This window comes from Phyllopteryx taeniolatus, chromosome 12 (genome assembly GCF_024500385.1).
Source record: "Phyllopteryx taeniolatus isolate TA_2022b chromosome 12, UOR_Ptae_1.2, whole genome shotgun sequence".
NCBI lineage: Eukaryota > Metazoa > Chordata > Actinopteri > Syngnathiformes > Syngnathidae > Phyllopteryx > Phyllopteryx taeniolatus.
In genome coordinates this window covers 11,101,275-11,119,372 of record NC_084513.1, presented here as the reverse complement: position 1 = coordinate 11,119,372, position 18,098 = coordinate 11,101,275, and the positions used below count along the sequence as shown (strand labels likewise).

The 18,098-nt window shown below is 43.8% G+C and overlaps 1 long non-coding RNA gene across 2 annotated transcripts in view; it reads right to left on the bottom strand.

Moving 5' to 3' along the window:
• Positions 1-12,318, bottom strand: part of LOC133486854 (uncharacterized) — a 148,992-nt gene extending 136,674 nt beyond the window's left edge. For both annotated transcript variants that reach the window (XR_009791142.1, XR_009791141.1), the window contains exon 1: positions 11,941-12,318. This is a non-coding gene — a long non-coding RNA (uncharacterized LOC133486854). The remainder of the gene's footprint in view (positions 1-11,940) is intronic.
• Between the last annotated feature and the right edge of the window lie 5,780 nt (positions 12,319-18,098).

Genomic DNA, 18,098 nt, shown 5'->3' with positions numbered 1-18,098 from the left:
ATAAGTATACCCACACCTGCTCCGCGCCTCTCAACGCGGGCAACTCCAGAGTGGAAGAGACCCCAACCCCTCTTGAGAGGACTGGTACCAAAGCCCAAGCTGTGTGTAGAGGCGAGCCCAAATATATCTACCTTATTTTCACGACCATACGGCGCACCGTATTAAAAGGCGCAGTCTCAGTTACGGGGTCTATTTCTGTATTTAACAGATACATAAGGCGCACCGTATTATTGGGCGCAGGCATGGTAAAACATACGCTAGCTTAAAACATATGGTAGCATGCATGCACGCTAAAAAATGTTTTTGAAAAAGGCAGCGGGAGCAAAACTGAGTTGGGTTGTACTATATTGAAGTATTTAACAATGTACTCACGTTATTTTTTTATCAATCCTCATCCACAAATCCATCAAAGTCTTCTGTATCCGAAATGAACAGCTGGGCAAGTTCTCCATCAAACACGCCAGGTTCCCTCACGTCATTGTCGGAGTCAGTCTCGTTGCCGTTCGGCTCCTCAGAAATTATGCCGGCTTTTACGAAAGCTCGAACAACAGTGCAAGCAGACACGTTAGCCCAAGCATCCACAATCCATTCACAAATTGTGGCATAACTCGTCCGACGCTGCCTAGTCTCAGTAAAGCTGTGTTCGCCATCTGTCATCCATCGCTCCCGCGCCGCTCGCAACTTCACTTTGAACGCCCTGTTTACACTGATGTCCAGCGGTTGGAGTTCCTTCGTCAAGCCTCCCGGAATGATGCCAAGCTCCGAGTTATTGCACTCAGTCGAATGGTCACTGTAGAGACGCTTCTCCCGGCTGTTCTTTGCTCATTAATCCATTGCTCGAGTTGGTCTTCCAACTCGCGCCACCTCGCCTTGTTTACGCAGAAACTCAGCTTCGTCTTCTTGACTTGGCGAAGCTCGTTTTCCTGCTTACTCCATGGTCACAGAACAAATTAAACTCTTAAGTCTTGCGAATCATGGATTCGTTGATCTTGAATTCTCTCGCGGCTGCTCGATTCCCATGTTCCTCCGCGTAACTGATAGCTTGCAGTTTAAACTGCAAACAACCAAATTTTGTGTTGGTGCGGTATGGAGGGCTGTACAGATTTATGGAATTACCATTCTTGTCAGTAGGGAAAGAGGATTTGCGATAAGACTGTTTTGAGTTATGAGCATGGTCACAGAACAAATTAAACTCTTAAGTCTTGCGAACCATGGATTCGTTGATCTTGAATTCTCTTGCGGCTGCTCGATTCCTATGTTCCTCCGCGTAACTGATAGCTTGCAGTTTAAACTGTGCTTCGTAAGCGTGTCTCTTCGTAGGTGCCATTTTCGGGGGTCCTTAGCCAAACCAATGCTGTTTTGCACAATGCACATCCTGGCACTATATACCTACTGGGGGCGTACCTTTAGCGTCCTCCTTCACGCGCACCCTTGCCCCTTTAACGTCCGCATGCTGTCCTCATTATCGTCCGCCTTTCCTCTATATAAGCAGCGTGTCGGCAGGAAATGCTCCCAGTCAGTCAAGCGGAGCGCTCATCAAAGTCACACAACAACATTTACAGATTTTGGTGCACATATAAGGCGCGCCGCATTATAAGGCGCCCTGTCCATTTTGGAGAAAATTTAAGACTTTTAAGTGCGCCTTATGGTCGTGAAAATACGGTAGTCAGAACTTCTCAATCTCACACACCAGTTCGGTCTCTTTCCCTGCCAGAGAGGTGACATTCCATGTCCCTAGAGCCAGCTTCTGTAGCTGGGGTTCGGATCGCCAAGATTCCTGCATTCGTCCACCGCCCAACTCACACTGCACCCGACTCCTATGGCCCCTCCCACAGGTGGTGAGCCCAGAAGAAGATAATTATTTCTAATATTACTGTACTTTTTTATAAAGTAAAATATCCATCCATCCATCCATTTCCTTTACCGCTTATCCTCACTAGGGTCGCGGGCTCCTGGAGCCTACCACAGCTATCTTCGGGCGGGAGGCGGGGTACACCCTGAACTGGTCGCCAGCCAATCGCAGGGCGTAAAGTACAATACTAGAGTGCTATTTTATTATTGTTATTATTATTAGTATTATAAAACATAATACCACATTTTGTGTTGGTGCTTTATGGAGGACTGTACAGATTTATGGAATTACCATTCCTGTCAATAGGGAAAGAGGATTTACGATAAGACTGTTTTGAGTTATGAGCATGGTCACAGAACAAATTAAACTCTTAAGTCAAGGCACTTCTGTAATTGTGTTACTGTTCATGTTAAAGAATGAAGAGTGTCAAGTGCATCAGTGATGCAACGTTTACGACCCTTTCTCATTAAAGCTTACTGTTTCAGGTGTTTTATTGTTTCCAAAATATTCAACGATGGTAACTTGTGCTTATACTTGCATGACAATTAATACTTTTAAATTGGCACTAAAAGCATTGCCTGAAGAGTTCGTAAAGGATTTATGATGGCTACAGTTTGGATTCTGGACCAAAATTATTATTATAAGATAATTTCATTTTGTTTTGAAAGTCAACCAAATCAAGATAGATAGTGTTCACACTTTCATGTACCACCATGCTGCCTTTTTTCTTTATTTCCGTTGAGAGTCAATATTTCATTTTAAGTGCAATTTTTTCTTTTTAATAGGTGACAAGTGAGAAGCATACCACCGTGTTTCACTGGAGTGGCTGTAAGAATGATGTTAAGTAGCACAATTGCAATGACCACACAGCCCAGGATGAATGTGCTGCTGCTGTTGCTGCTGCTGTTTGGCGGTCTGCTCTATTGTAGCCCCTCTTGGAGTCTGTGGATTGCTCATTGACTCATCCGGCAGCAGCGTTTCCTAGCAACGCCTCTTGAATGTACTGTACAGTATACTACCCCATCTCATGGGCGCATTTAATAATCTGCTTTGCAATTTCCATGTAAGCTTTGTTAAAAGATTTATGCTGCACTTGCATCTTAAGTGTATCTCGCCGCTCTTCTTAAAGGTGTGGACAGGAGGGCCTTTTGGTGCGTTATATGACAAAAGAATGAATAGCAGGAAAAGTCCATGTAAGGAGGTCAATGTTTTGCACAAGAGTGACTTTGACCCAGGCTTTTTTAACCAACTGTAAAGTTTAATAAATGATAATAATTTTATAGCGTGACCTCAGTGTCACGATAAAGCCCCTCTGAGTGCATACCATACGTACGGATGTTACACAAAAGTAATACTCTCTGCCCTTAGTCTGGAGAATTACTGTGCATTTCAAGTACAATTATGCAGCACATAGGGTTGAAAGAAGCACTGGAGCAGGAGTGCATCACGAGGCCCAAGAGCTAAGCAGGTGGAGTAGTGAGAGTTTGAATGTGATGAATTACGTATATTGTTGGATCTAGCTGTGAGGTTTATGACCCCTGTAAAGGATCCTCATCACCCGCTTGACAGACAGTATATATTCTCTGGGGCGGCCTGTGACTCCTGCTGCCTTGTGAAATTGTGACCACCATTTCTCTGAGTCACCGCGCATGGCTCCTGACTGCACACGTTCAAGCGACTCATCGCTGTGCGAGGGAATCGCAACACAGATGATAGGTCGGGGTTGCGCGGTATATGTGGTGGATGGTATACATTTGGCCCATGGTAGAGTTTTTGACAATACCAAACAATCGCGGTAAAAGTGGTAACACTTGTTTATATTGGCATAATCATATCTGCATCAATGTGAAAATGGCTTTTAGCATGTCTTAAGCATGCCAGAGAGCTAGACGAGCTGCCACCTGCCAGTGCCGTTTCTTTAATCAGCTCTGAAGTGTGTACATGTTGAAAACTAACCCATCCCCCTTGCTTTCAGCTGCTACTGGGGAAAATGCTAGGCGGTTAGCTAACTTGCTGGCACGTGTAAATATTGTCCTTCTAAGGTGCAGATGTGATGTTTACTGTAAGCATGAAGGGCTTCAATTTGATTGATTGATTTTATTTGGTGATAGCATAGAAAACAGCACATTATTACTATCGACAGTCAAGTATCATCACAGAGGATAAAAACTATGAATAAAGAAACAACTGGATCTAGGTTTCCCTCTCCCAGACACGGGTCACCGGGGCCCCCCTCTGGAGCCAGGCCTGGAGGTGGGGCTTGAAGGTGAGCGCCTGGTGGCCGGGCCTGCACCCGTGGGGCCCGGCCGGGCACAGCCCGAAAGGGTAACATGGGTCCCCCTTCCCATGGGCTCACCACCTGTGGGAGGGGCCATAGGGGTCGGATGCAGTGCGAGCTGGGCGGTGGCCGAAGGCAGGGACCTTGGTGATCCGATCCCCGGCTACAGAAGCTGGCTCTAGGGACGTGGAATGTCACCTCTCTGGCAGGGAAGGAGCCCGAGCTGGTGTGTGAGGTCGAGAAGTTCCGACTAGATATAGTCGGACTCACCTCCACACACAGCTTGGGCTCTGGTACCAGTCCTCTTGAGAGGGATTGGACTCTCTTTCACTCTGGAGTTGCCCACGGTGAGAGGCGCCCGTACGCTGGGGTTCACCCCGGTGGACGAGAGGGTAGCCACACTCCGCCTTCGGGTGGGGGGACGGGTCCTGACTGTTGTTTGTGCCTATGCACCAAACAGGAGTTAAGAGTACCCACCCTTTTTAGAGTCCTTGGAGTGCTGGAGAGCGCTCCCGCTGGGGACTCCATCGTTCTGCTGGGGGACTTCAATGCTCACGTGGGCAATGACAGTGACAACTGGAAGGGCATGATTGGGAGGAACGCCCCCCGATCAGAACCCGATCGGTGTTCTGTTATTGGACTTCTGTGCTCATCACGGATTGTCCATAACGAACACCATGTTCAACCATAAGGGCGTCCACACGTGCACTTGGCACCAGGACACCCTCGGTCGCAGTTTGATGATCGACTGTCATCTGGGAACGTCTGGCAGAATCCCCTGTCAGAAGGAGTTTCAACTCCCACCTCTGACAGAAATGTGTTCATGTTCCAGGGGAGGCGGGGGACAGAATACTTTGAAGACCTCCTCAATTCCGCCGACACGCCTTCCCATGAGGAAGCAGAGTCTGGGTTCTCTGAGGCGGGCTCTCCTATCGCTGGGGTTGAGGTCACCGAGGTGGTTAAAAAGCGGGGGTGGATGAGATTCGCCCAGAGTTCCTAAAGGCTATTGTGGGGCTGTCCTGGTTGACACGCGTCTGCAATATCGTGTGGACATCGGGGACAGTGCCTCTGGATTGGCAGACTGGGGTGGTGGTCCCCCTTTTTAAGAAGGGGGACCGGAGGGTGTGTTCCAACTACAGGGGGAAATCACACTCCTCAACCTCCTTGGTAAGGTCTATTCAGGGGTGCTGGAGAGGTGGGTCCATCGGGAAGTCAAATCTCAAATTCAGGAGGAGCAGTGTGGTTTTCGTCATGGCCGTGGAACAGTGGACCATCTCTACACCTTCAGCAGGGTCCTCAAGGGTGCATGGGAGTTCGCCCAACCAGTCTACATGTGTTTTGTGGACTTGGAGAAGGCGTTCGACCGTGTCCCTCGGGGGGGTCCTGTGCTTCGGGAGTATGGGGTACCGAAACCGCTGATACAGGCTGTTCGGTACCTGTACGACCAGAGTCAGAGTTTGGTCCGCATATCCAGCAGTAAGTCGGACCCGTTTCCGGTGAGGGTTGGACTCCACCAAGGCTGCCCTTTGTCACCAATTCTGTTCATAACTTTCATGGACAGAATTTCAAGGCACAGCCGAAGCGTAGAGGGGCTCCGGTTTGGTGGCCTCAGTATTGCATCTCTGCTTTTTGCAGATGATGTGGTTCTGTTGGTTTCATCAAGCCGTGATCTCCAACTCTAACTGGAGCAGTTTGCAGCAGAGTGTGAAGCGGCTGGGATGAGAATCAGCACCTCCAAATCTGAGACCATGGTCCTCAGTCGGAAAAGGGTGGCGTGCCCTCTCCAGGTCGAGGATGAGTTCAAGTATCTTGGGGTCTTGTTCACGAGTGGGGGAAGAATGGAACGGGAGATCGACAGGCGGATCGGTGTAGCGTCTGCAGTGATGCGGACTTTGTATCGGTCCGTTGTGGTAAAGAAGGAGCTAAGCCAAAAGGTGAAGCTCTCAATTTACCGGTCGATCTATGTTCCTACCCTCACGAGCTGCGGGTCGTGACCGAAAGAACAAGATCCCGGATACTAGCGGCCGAAATGAGTTCCCTCCGCAGGGTGTCCTGGGCTCTCTCTTAGAGAGAGGGTGATGCCTCCCAGACGCCTCCCCAGTGAGGTGTTCCGGGCACGTCCCACCGGGAGGAGACCCCGGGGACGACCCAGGACACGCTGGATAGACTACGTCTTTCGGCTGGCCTGGGAACGCCTCGGGATCCCCCCGGAAGAGCTGGATGAAGTGGCTGGGGAGAGGGAAGTCTGGGCGTCCCTGCTAAAGCTACTGCCCCCGTGACCCGACCTCGGATAAGCGGTAGAAAATGGATGGATGGATGTATGGATGGATCGATACCAGTATGAGTATTCACTCTTGAGTACTCACCAATACTTATTGAGTACCTATACTACGAGTACTTTTGATGCATACAATTCAAATTAACACAATGAGACCTTTCTCTCTTACTGACGCACATTATGATTTGCCGATGTGTCAAACCGCCGCAGTGTAGCACCAACTACTGGTGTGAAGAACTTATTCAATGTCAGATTTATTTATTTTTTGGCTTTACTATCTGCGGCTGGTGCGACATGGTGGGCGACTGGTTAGAGCGTCTGCCTCACAGCTCTGAGGACCGGTGTTCAATCCCTGACCCCGCCCGTGTGGAGTTTGCATGTTCTCCCCGTACCTGCGTGGGTTTTCTCCTGGCACTCCGGTTTCCTCCCACATCCCAAAAACATGCATGGCAGGCTAATTGACAACTCTAAATTGCCCGTAGGTGTGAATGTGAGTGCAAATGGTTGTTTGTTTATATGTGCCCTGCAAATGGCTGGCAACCAGTTCAGGGTGTACCCCGCCTCCTGTCCGATGATAGGGATCTGGGATAGGCTACAGCACGCCCGCGACCCTAGTGAGGAGAAGCGGCTCAGAAAATGGATGGATGGATGGATCTGTTGCTGGTATTGGCAGTCTTCACGAGTACACAAAACCCAAGGCCGGTATCAACCCGATACCAATACCTGATATCGATACTACTACAACTTGCTGTTCTCTAGCAAGGAGTTAAACAGCGACATTTCCAACAGGTGTTGGATCTATTAACATTTACAAATCGGTCCACATCTATGCCTTTCTGTGACTTCCAGTCTCCGTATCTCTGTTGCAACCTGTGATGACACTCGAAGTTCCCTCTGAGAACACCCTGTTTGATGGCGAGATACTGTTGATCAATTGTTCGGTATCATCTCAGTCTCACAATGTCAAAATTTGAACAGCATGATGAAGAAATGAATGCCAATTCTAACTGAACCGGGAAATCGTTCGTCAATGGATTCACAAACACCTGTTGTGAATTTTGTTGTTCAGCTCCAAGTTGTGCAAAACTTACCAAAACATTTAATAATTGACACTTTAGAAACTTTAACTTTTAGAGAAGGAGAAATTAACCCGCGATGTATCGAGTGTATTCCATATATCCACCACCCCTACTTGTTAGCACAGGTTAGTGATCTACTACGGCACATTCCGACTTCGAATACAGGTTAGGAACAGTAACCCAGAATGAACCAAGCACCCCCTGTAATTGATGATGCAGGCTGTTTTTAAGTCAGCGTTTTTCTGTTGTTGTTGTTCTTTTTTGTTTTTTTACAAAACTGATAACATCTCCTACTTGATAACTTTTTGGCCCACTATTCCAGAAGGTACAGTACATTTGAAACATTAAAGTGATTTATACTCTCTCTTATATTCCTTCCAAACCTTCCACTTATTTTGGGTGAAGCATTATCTACACAACTCTGACCTTGTGAATTTCCCCACTGCACAATAAATACATCAGGTGTTTCCTCGGAGGGGCTACAACTCCTTGGCTTACAACGGTACCGATATACAGTGGTGCCTTTTCTTAGCAGTTTAATTTTGTTTCCTGACAATGCTAATAACTCAAAACACTTGTATGTCAAATCATCTTTCCCCATAGAAATGAATGTAAATGCTATTAATCTGTTGCAGCGCACCCAAAAAAAAAAAACTTTTTTTGTAATGTGTTTTTCTATAACAAAAAACACTATTGTACTTCATAAAAACATACAGTAATATCATAAATGTAATTCAATAGAATGTAAACAATTAAACAGTTTGTGTATCATAATTTCATTCTTCAACGCTTATTGGCATTGTGCTGCTTGCTCATTTTGGTGTGTGTGCTATGGCCACCAGGGGGCAGTAAGCTATAACATACTGCACATATAAATCAATGAAGAAGATGGACACGACTAAGTTACTCAGTAAGCTACAGTAATTTCAGTCGTTTTTTGCAGGTGATAAAGAATACAAAGAGTAAAAATATATCTTCACAAGGCACAAGAAGGCACGCTCAGTTATTGTTGCACTTACTTTTTAAAATGTATTGTTTTATATTTTTGGCGGCAGCACGGTAACGACTGGCTAGCACTCCGCCTCACAGTTCTGAGGACCTGGGTTGAAATCCGGCCTCGCCTGTGTGGAGTTTGCATGTTCTCCCCGTGCCTGCGTGGGTTTTCTCCGTGTACTCCGGTTTCCTCCCACATCCCAAAATCATGCATGGTAGGTTAAGTGAAGACTCTAAATTGCCCGTAGGTGTGAATGTGAGTGTGAATGGTTGTTTGGTTGTTTGTTTATATGTGCCCTGCGATTGGCTGGCGACCAGTTCAGGGTGTACCCCGCCTCTCACCCAGAGTTGGCTGGGATAGACTCCAGCACACCCGTGAACTTAGTGAGGATAAGTGGTGTGGAAAATGAATGAATGAATATATTTTTGGTTGAGGTGTTTTTCATAAATATATTGACTAAGTACGACTTTACCACTGCATTAGTGTAAGTTAGTGATAGACTACGGCACTTACCGACTTACATAAATATTTGGGTTAGATTGTCGCCACAGGAACGGAACGCCGTCATAAACCGTGGATCCCCTGTGATTAATTACAATGTAACCTTTTTTGTTGAAAAATCCAGGTCGAGATAAATTTCGCAAAAAAAAAAAATAATTAAACATTTTTTTAAAGAAGTGAAGTTCCCCAAAAGCATGTGGAAAATTTCCCACCTTGATGAACTTTTTGACCTGTATTCCAAAACAGTACAGTACATTTGGTGCAAGTATATTTATCCCCGCTTATATTCTTTCCGATACTTCCACTTATTTTGGGTGACGCTTTATCTACACAGCTCTGACCTTATGAATTTCTCCACTGCACAAATACATACATCAAGTGTGTCCTCAGGGGGGCTACAGTATCCAATAACTGGACATGCATAAATATAAGGTTAGTATGGTTTCCTTCATCATGTTCACCTTGCTGCTCAGCCACCGCTACAGTTTTGCTTTGTTTTCTTCATCATGTGTTTCACTTTCTCTCCAGGGACCTGTGACTGCCACTCAACTTGAAGCATCCAACATTTTGGTGACAGACCCGGAGTTAGTCTCACTCTCAACTGTTTTTGTTGTTGTTTCCTTGTTTTTCCCCTTCACTGACTCACCCTCATTCTCTCTCTCTCTCTCTCTTCACCTGTTTCTCTCTGGAGCTTTTCCACCAGATTAAAAGAAAAAAAAAGATGTGTTGACTTCCATTTGGCTGACTTCACATCAGACTTTGTACACGATGCTCGGAAGCTTGGCTGAATTAATCAGCCATCCACTTTGAAAAGTAACACCACTGCCAGATGCATAGGGCAGTGTGACCAAATATGAAAAGGATTTTAGTGTAAAAAGACCTTACAGGTCAAATGGGGTGTCTGTGTCAGTTTGTAATTGTCTAGGATGATAAAATATGTTAACAGAGGGTGCCGTTGAGTTATTCTTCCGTTTAATCGCAGTCATGTTGCATGCTTAATCACTCTTTAGTGTCACTGACTGCAGGGAACAAAGGTGACACTGATAATACCCAGCTGAGATAAGATTCTGTGGGAAAATGTGTCTAATTAATATTTTGCAAACCCGCCCACACCCCCCAAAACATTGAATGACTCACCACTTATTACCTCAAATATTCTAAGAGTGCATTTGTACAGTTTTGCTGAGGGACTGATTAGTCCTGAAAACAATGTTTGGTTGCAATGTAATTAGTGGATGTGAAGTCCTGTGGAACTGCCATAGTTTGATGCCCTGAAGGTCATAAAGTTTGGAATTTGAGCAACATTTTCTGGAAAGAAATATGCCTCTAAAATTGTATTTAATTGTTTTTCACAGTGGTACCTTGACTTTTATAGGCTTAATTTGTTTTGTTTTTTTGAACATGCTTGTAACTCAATCTACTCATGTATCAAATTATGAGGGAGATGAGTGTTGTGGTGTTCTCTGCCGCCATCTAGCAGCAGTACATACACAAGGCAAAAAAATAATAACAAGGCGACAGTTCATGTCCAGATATTGTATCCATCATCCATTTTCTGAGCCCCTTATCCTCACAAGGGTCGCGGGAGCGCTGGAGCCTATCCCAGCTATCATCGGGCAGGAGGCAGGGTACACCCTGAACTGGTTGCCAGCCAATCACAGGGCACATATAAACAAACAACCATTCGCAATCATATTCACACCTACGGGCAATTTAGAGTCTTCACTTAATTTACCATGCATGTTTTTGGGATGTGGGAAGAAACCGGAGGGCCCGGAGAAAACCCACGCAGGCACGGGGAGAACATGCAAACTCCACACAGGCGGGGCCGGGGATTGAACCCCGGGCCTCAGAACTGTGAAGGAGACGCTCTAACCAGTCGGCCACCGTCCCGCCACCCAGATTATGGTACAAAGGATAAAATATGTACCACAATTGAACTGGAAATGGATCCGCAAAGTGGGAAAGTGACATGTCTCTGTCCTGGCTAGTCAGTATGATATTGTTAATAATACAAGAAAACAACCAAAAGTGACCTGCATTTAATATTTTAAGCAACTGTCGCATCCTCGTCACATTTGAGGACGCTCGCCTAGAAATGACCAAGATAATCTCACATGCTAATGATAGTTTACACTGTTGGTGTCCCTGTTATACTCCACAGTCTCCACTTTGCCGCAGAGGTCCGTTTTCTTGTTGCCCTTGGTCTCCGGGATGTAAATACAGTAACTGTTCGTTGTAAATGATTAGCATGTCTAATTCTCGTAGGATTCAACGCGGTTTGTTTTTCAGTTTTCCTGTAGCACGATTTAGGAGTGTTAAACCAACTACCCGTTGACAATACATTCATCGACTGATTTTAACATCCATCCATTTTCTGAGCCTCACAAGGGTCGCGGGAGTTCTGGAGCCTATGCCAGCCATCTTCGGGCAGGAGGCGGGGTACACCCTGAACTAGTCGCCAGCCAATCGCAGGGCACATACAAGCAAACATCCGCACTCACATTCACACCAACGGGCAATTTACAGTCTTTAATCAACCTACCATGCATGTTTTTGGGATGTGGGAGGAAACCGGAGTGCCCGGAGAAAACCCACGCAGGCACGGGGAGAACATGCAAACTCCACACAGGCGGGGCCGGGGATTCAACCCCGGTCCTCTGAACTGTGAGGCAGACACTCTAACACTCTAACCAGTCGGCCACCGTGCCGCCTGATTTTAACATGTTTTTTTTTTTTTTTAACGGCTCCACAAATGTGTTTTACTAAAGCAAACCTAGAATATTGTGAGAAGCTGACAGAATATGGTTAAAAGCCTCCATGTGAATGAATATAATTTGGAGAATAACACCAATCATTTCATGACTTTTGTTACGTTGAGTTACTTATTTTTTTTTCCTTTTAAAAGGTGACATTTTGTCAGGTTTAACTTGAGAAATAAATTATTAGTTTTCCTACCGTGTACAAAACTCCTCTCGTGTTCCTTAACAGCAGTCAACTCAGCAACGGTGACGAGTAATCCAGAGGATGAGTCCGTAATAATTCAAACAATGTTTTTCCGTCTACGGATTTAAAAAATAATTTTAAAGAATCATACATTGTGTTTTACGCATTAGCGGCCACTTAGCTACCTAGGTTAACACAATAAAAAGCTACTAAAACGCTGCTATTGACATAAAACCCAAATCACACAGCTAAGAGTGAGTAAATAGATTTTTAAAGTTCACAAACGAAATAATAAAACAAAAGCATACATAATCGTTAATATTTGTCAGTATAACTGCTCTAATTATTTTATGCCCGTGTGGCTTTTCTTCTTCTATTGTCACTATTGCAATTCGCACAGGTAATGTACAGCGCCGCCTGTAGGTCAGAAATATATTTAATCTAAAACCCTTCCGGGACAACCAGGAAATCATTTTGTCAATAAAAAAAAAATATTATTTTTAGACATTCAACTGAATATTAGTTAACTGGGAATTTAAATGTTAGCAAATTTCAAACGAGGAAAAATACAAACATAAAAATATTACACAAAAAGTAAATAGAAACATTTCAAACTATGTAGTGAAGTTCTATTGCCACACAAAATCCATCCATCCATTTTCTATAGCGCTTGTCCTTATTAGGGATGAGTCGGAGCCTATCCCAGCTGACTTTGGGTGAAAAGCGACGCACACCTGGGAAATGTCACCAGTCATTGGCAGGACAAATACAGACAAACAACCAATTATACTCATCAATGGACATTTTTGAGTTTTCAATTAACGAAGCATCCATATTATTTCAGAATGTGGGAGGAAGCCAAGTTTCCCGGAGAAACCCTACACAAGCACAGGGAGAACAGACAAAAGAAGGAGCCAAAATTCAAACCCCAAATTTCAGAAATTCTGAGGCCACAGTGCTACCCCACACAAAATTATACTTAATTTTTATTCAAGCAAGTTGGTAAAAATACTACTGCTTTGACTGAGAACCTTTATCATTATAATGGCAGAAATTTTGAGTCACCTGTCGTAACCGTAATAAATCTCATTAAATGATGTACCTAGGCCATGACAGTACACTAATTTCCCTATGTTTGTTTTAAAGAGTCACTTTGTTTGTGCACGGTAACTTTCAAGGCCATCTTCTTAGGGGAGGATAAAATGTGACGAGGAAGGAAGAGTCAGCACCAAGAACACACAGCAAGGTGATTAAAGTCAGTCCTGAAGGCCCTTTCGGGAGCAACAGATTAAGATGATGCTTCTCTCTCATCTTCCTCAAAGCTGGAGTCATTTCATGTGGGCCCCAACAGAGTGCAGCTCGTCTGAAGCCAGCATTGCTTCATAAATAAAACGCATCCATTTATGTTTGAATGTTGTTGATGATCATTTGAAAGATTTGATGACAGTGGCAGTTTTTGCAAAAAATATGTGTTTTACTGTTGCTGATTCAAATTTTCTATAGCAATTGTCCTCATTGTGTCACACACTTGTGTGTTTTGGACATACTTGGCAAATAAAGATGATTCTGATTCTGATTAGGGTCGCGGGTGAGCTGGAGCCTATCGAAGCTGACTTTGGGATTGTCCGTTCACACCAATTGACAATTTAAAGTCTTTAATGAACCTCATACATAAGTTTTCCGAATGTGGGAGAAAGTTGGAATCCCGACAGAAAACCCACGCAAACATGACGACGAGATAGTTCGTAAGGGTGATGGTTGTTGGTGTATGTATCTTGCGATCTGCTTGCGACCACCCCAGGTTGTACCCGACATCTTCACCCGAAGTCAGATTGGATAGGCTCTAACTCAACGACGACTCTAATGAGGACAAGCGCTATAGAAAATGGATCTAACTCATTCACGGCCAGCCATTTTAGAGCAAGTTCACTGATCGTTTGAGACCCACAGAATATTGTGTTCTGTGACAATATACAGTAAGCGCCAAACCTACCAAAAGAAAGCAGACTACCGACTTTTAGCGTAAAATGGTTTGTCTCTAGCTTTTTCCATTCTTTAGTAATCAGCGGTAGAACATAAGTGGATTTGACCACTTTTATATTGTATATTTCAATTTTATTTCACTCTGTTGGTGGCAACATATAGAGGCTGATACTGCTCGCAATGACAAACTATTTGGGACTGAAATACAACGCATGCTATTTATTATGATGACGTTATGATGTTCCGGACCTTGGCCAGAAGAGATTTTCCCGACCTGAACCTGTTTAAATTTGAATCGAATAGCCATGCGTTACTGTCTAGTTGTCATTTGTTGCATATCAGGTTTGATAGAGTGGGTCTTAAGAGCTTTTTCTTTTTTTCTCTTTGAAAAGAGTGATGTTATAACCTTGCTTACAACCTTGCTTTAAATGCGAACTTGTCTGGGTTCCACAATATTTAACATTTTCTTCCCGATGCAGACAATGCAGATGTTTTTCACGGAAAGCGCCCAAACCGGTAGACATGGAGAAGGTTGATGTTAGTGAAATTCTACTTAGCGCTGGATTTGGGATCATGAAATTTTGATGCATGTACATTGAATGTGCATCCATCACATAGTGTGCACGTGGGGGTACACGTTGATGTGCATGTTTTATCTGACATTCATATTATATGGTGAATGTATGTGGGAGCAAATGGGAGCAAATGTGCCTCAAAGGCCATACATATTCCGCTTCCATGTCACTCATATATTACTCAAGGGTATAATCAAATTAGAGTGAGTCGCTCTTGATCCCGCCTTGCACAAGATTTTAAAAGATCATAAATACTGTTCTAATTTGATCAAATTACCGGCTAACTGTGCCGTCTTGATGAGAAAGAGGTGCAATGATAATGTTTGCCAAATTATGTAAGCCTTTTTATAGCTATTATTCACGGTAGTTGTCAATTTTGGAAGCAGTGAAGCAAATGATTTGATAATGGTTTTGAAAGGCATTCAGATAAGCAAGGTCTTGCTTCGTCATTTTCTTCCACTGTTTCCCCGCATGCACAGACAGCCATTGTGCCACACATAGATGAAGCCATTAGCACAGATACATTAAACATGAGCCGCGATCTGGGCAGTGGAATAAAATGAAACAGATGGTAAGCATATTTTGAGCTGAGCCAGCGTGATTAATTCACACAATGATGACACAGCATCGCCAGCAACAGCAATGAAAACCTGTCCTTATAGGTTTTCATTGCAAAAACAACACAAAAAACAAAGTTTGACTTTTTTCAGTGATGTGAATCTCAGTATAGTGGTGACTTCACATACGAGTCTAATTTGCACTTTGACCAAGCTTGTAATCTAGAACACTTGCCCCATTGAAATGAATGAAAATGTTATTAATCTGTTTCACCCCCCCCCCCCAGAAAACAACAAATGTGTTTTTCAATAAAGAATATAACACTGTAATATTCTATAATATTAATTTATTAAATTACAGCTACTTCTGGTGTATTGTAGTATAATATTGTCATGCAGACAAACAAAGAGTTTCACTCAACTACAGTAATTGACTCAGTAACCTGTTGTAACATTAGTCATTTCTCGAGGATGATAAAGAATACTGTATATGCCTGTGAGTGTGGATATATTGTCTGTCTACAGGTGTTGCTGCACCATTTGTGTTCAAATATTCATGACTTAAAGTGTCATAACACTGGAACTCATTAAATAATAACCACCCCTGCACTGAGTTTCTCCACCCATGACATGACTTTTGTGTTCCCCCGCTAATTTGCAATTCGCTACCGGCAAATTCACCTGTTTACGGACATTTTTGGGGAACCGGTTCTCCTTCATTTGATAAAAACCTCATTAATTTGCCATTTTTGTGCTTAGGCCAAAGCCCTCTAAAATAAAAGTAGTACTTCGGTGCCATGTTGTGGTATCTTGGTGCCAAGGAACTATTTAGCCTTATCAGGAAAAGCATACTAAAACTCTTTTTCGTCATTTGGAACTAGTGCCTTAGACAGGGTGAAGAGAATTATGAACAGCATTTACAAAACCTTCAGGTTTCTGCAAGCTAGCAAAGAAAATGTCAAGAAAAAGCCTTCTACAACAGCTGAACCATATTGCAGAAAACTTCAGGTTTCTGCAAGGTAGGAAAGAAAATGTCAAGAAAAGCCTTCTAGAACAGCTGAACTGCGTATATTTGGGGTTAATCAGAGGCACTTTAAATGGTGGCAGGCTTGGTCCCATTTAACATGAGTTTAAAGTGATTGGTTATTTCAGCACACAAATACATCCCAGTTAGAGGAGGGTGTGTATGCTTGTGCAATTACATTATTTCAGTTGTTAATTTATACCTTTCCTCTAGAAAAAAATAACAAAACATTCATCCATCCATCCATCCATCCATTTTCTGAGCCGCTTCTCCTCACTAGGGTCGCGGGCATGCTGGAGCCTATCCCAGCTGTCACCGGGCAGAAGGCGGGGTACACCCTGAACTGGTTGCCAGCCAATCGCAGGGCACATACAAACAAACAACCATTCGCACTCACATTCACACCTACGGGCAATTTAGAGTCTCCGATTCATGCATGTTTTTGGGATGTGGGAGGAAACCGGAGTGCCCGGAGAAAACCCACACGGGCACGGGGAGAACATGCAAACTCCACACAGGCGGGGACGGGGATTGAACCCCACACCTCAGAACTGTGAGGCTGACGCTCTAACCAGTCGGCCACCGTGCCGCCTAACAAAACATTATTTAATTTAATAAACAAAATATTAATTGAAATTTTCAGGTCAAATTAATGTTGGAAAGGTCTTGAAATGATTCATCATGGTGTAATTTTTTTTATTTTGCAAGGACCTGGCCTCTGAACAGGGGTGTGTACTTTAATATCCACTGCATGTGACATCTGCTTGTTGCTTTTGAATGATGGATGTGTCGTGCTGGCGCGATGGATGGTGACTGTCCTCCTACATCGTGCGCATGGGGGCGGGGGTACCAGTTTCTCTGGAGAGAATGGGCTAACCACTGTCTCTTTTGTGCGGTGACCCTCCAAAAATGTATTTACTCATCCCACTACTACCCCACCACACCACTGAGTGGCACCTGCAACACATCTGTCCCCAAAAGTACATATCAATGTGAAGAAGTGTGACAGCAAGCTTGAACAATGTCTTTCCAGGTTGCGCTACGGACTATCTGTCCTTGAGGGGACAGTTGCCCTCAGACCTATCTGTCAGAGCAGAGCATTTTACAGTACATTTCCTCGAAATACACAGGCTGCAACCTATCACAAAAGAAGCATATTTTTCATACACTTTTCTTTTGTAAGGTGAGATGCCACATAGTTGTTGCTCATTGATTGTGAGATAATGTCATGTTGTTCCATTCATAGCATGGCATTACGCTACCAGCACTTTTTGTGACTCAAAATCAGTGTTTTGTTTGTTTGTTTGTTTGTTTTTTGGCCCTAATATCGGTATCAGCATTTGCCCCAAAATAATTCATATCGGTCGGGCTCTATTACTTGCAGAAGGGTTTCTGTTTACACTTCCATGACATATATCAGAATTGTGCGTTCTGAAATAAAAATATCTGAATTGTGTCACTTGAACTATACAGTGTAAATTCAGCCTCACGAGCAAGCATCAGCACGAATTAACTTCAGCAGCCACATGTTCAACTCCTTGTTTTCTCCACAAAACTAATTACTTTTTTGTTCTACTTTAAATGATGATTGACTGTGACATTTGATGATAATGCAACATCACCCAGACCAGCAAAGTCATTATTTCGCCCACATGGGAATATATTTGGCAGTCAAAGTTTTGTTTGACTGTATTAAACATTTCACCCAAGGAATGATTTATTCCACCTGACAAGGAGTCCGTAATTGAATGTGGACTTGCAAAACTAAAACTACACTGGCACAAAGATGCCTATTTTCCATTGGATCCCAATTATAAATGTTCCTCATGTTCTTTTGAGTATGGTAATGACATACAGCGACACAGGGGGAAAGTAAAGAGGGGTAAAAGTTTTAGCAAACGATAATTAACTGGTATGTTTACATAGCTACCCCGCTCACGTGGCTTCTAACAAACGTCATTAAATGTCTAGACAGAGAAAGTGTTCCTTTGCTCTTCTTTGTCTGAAGTGCTTTTTTATGCATTGGAAATA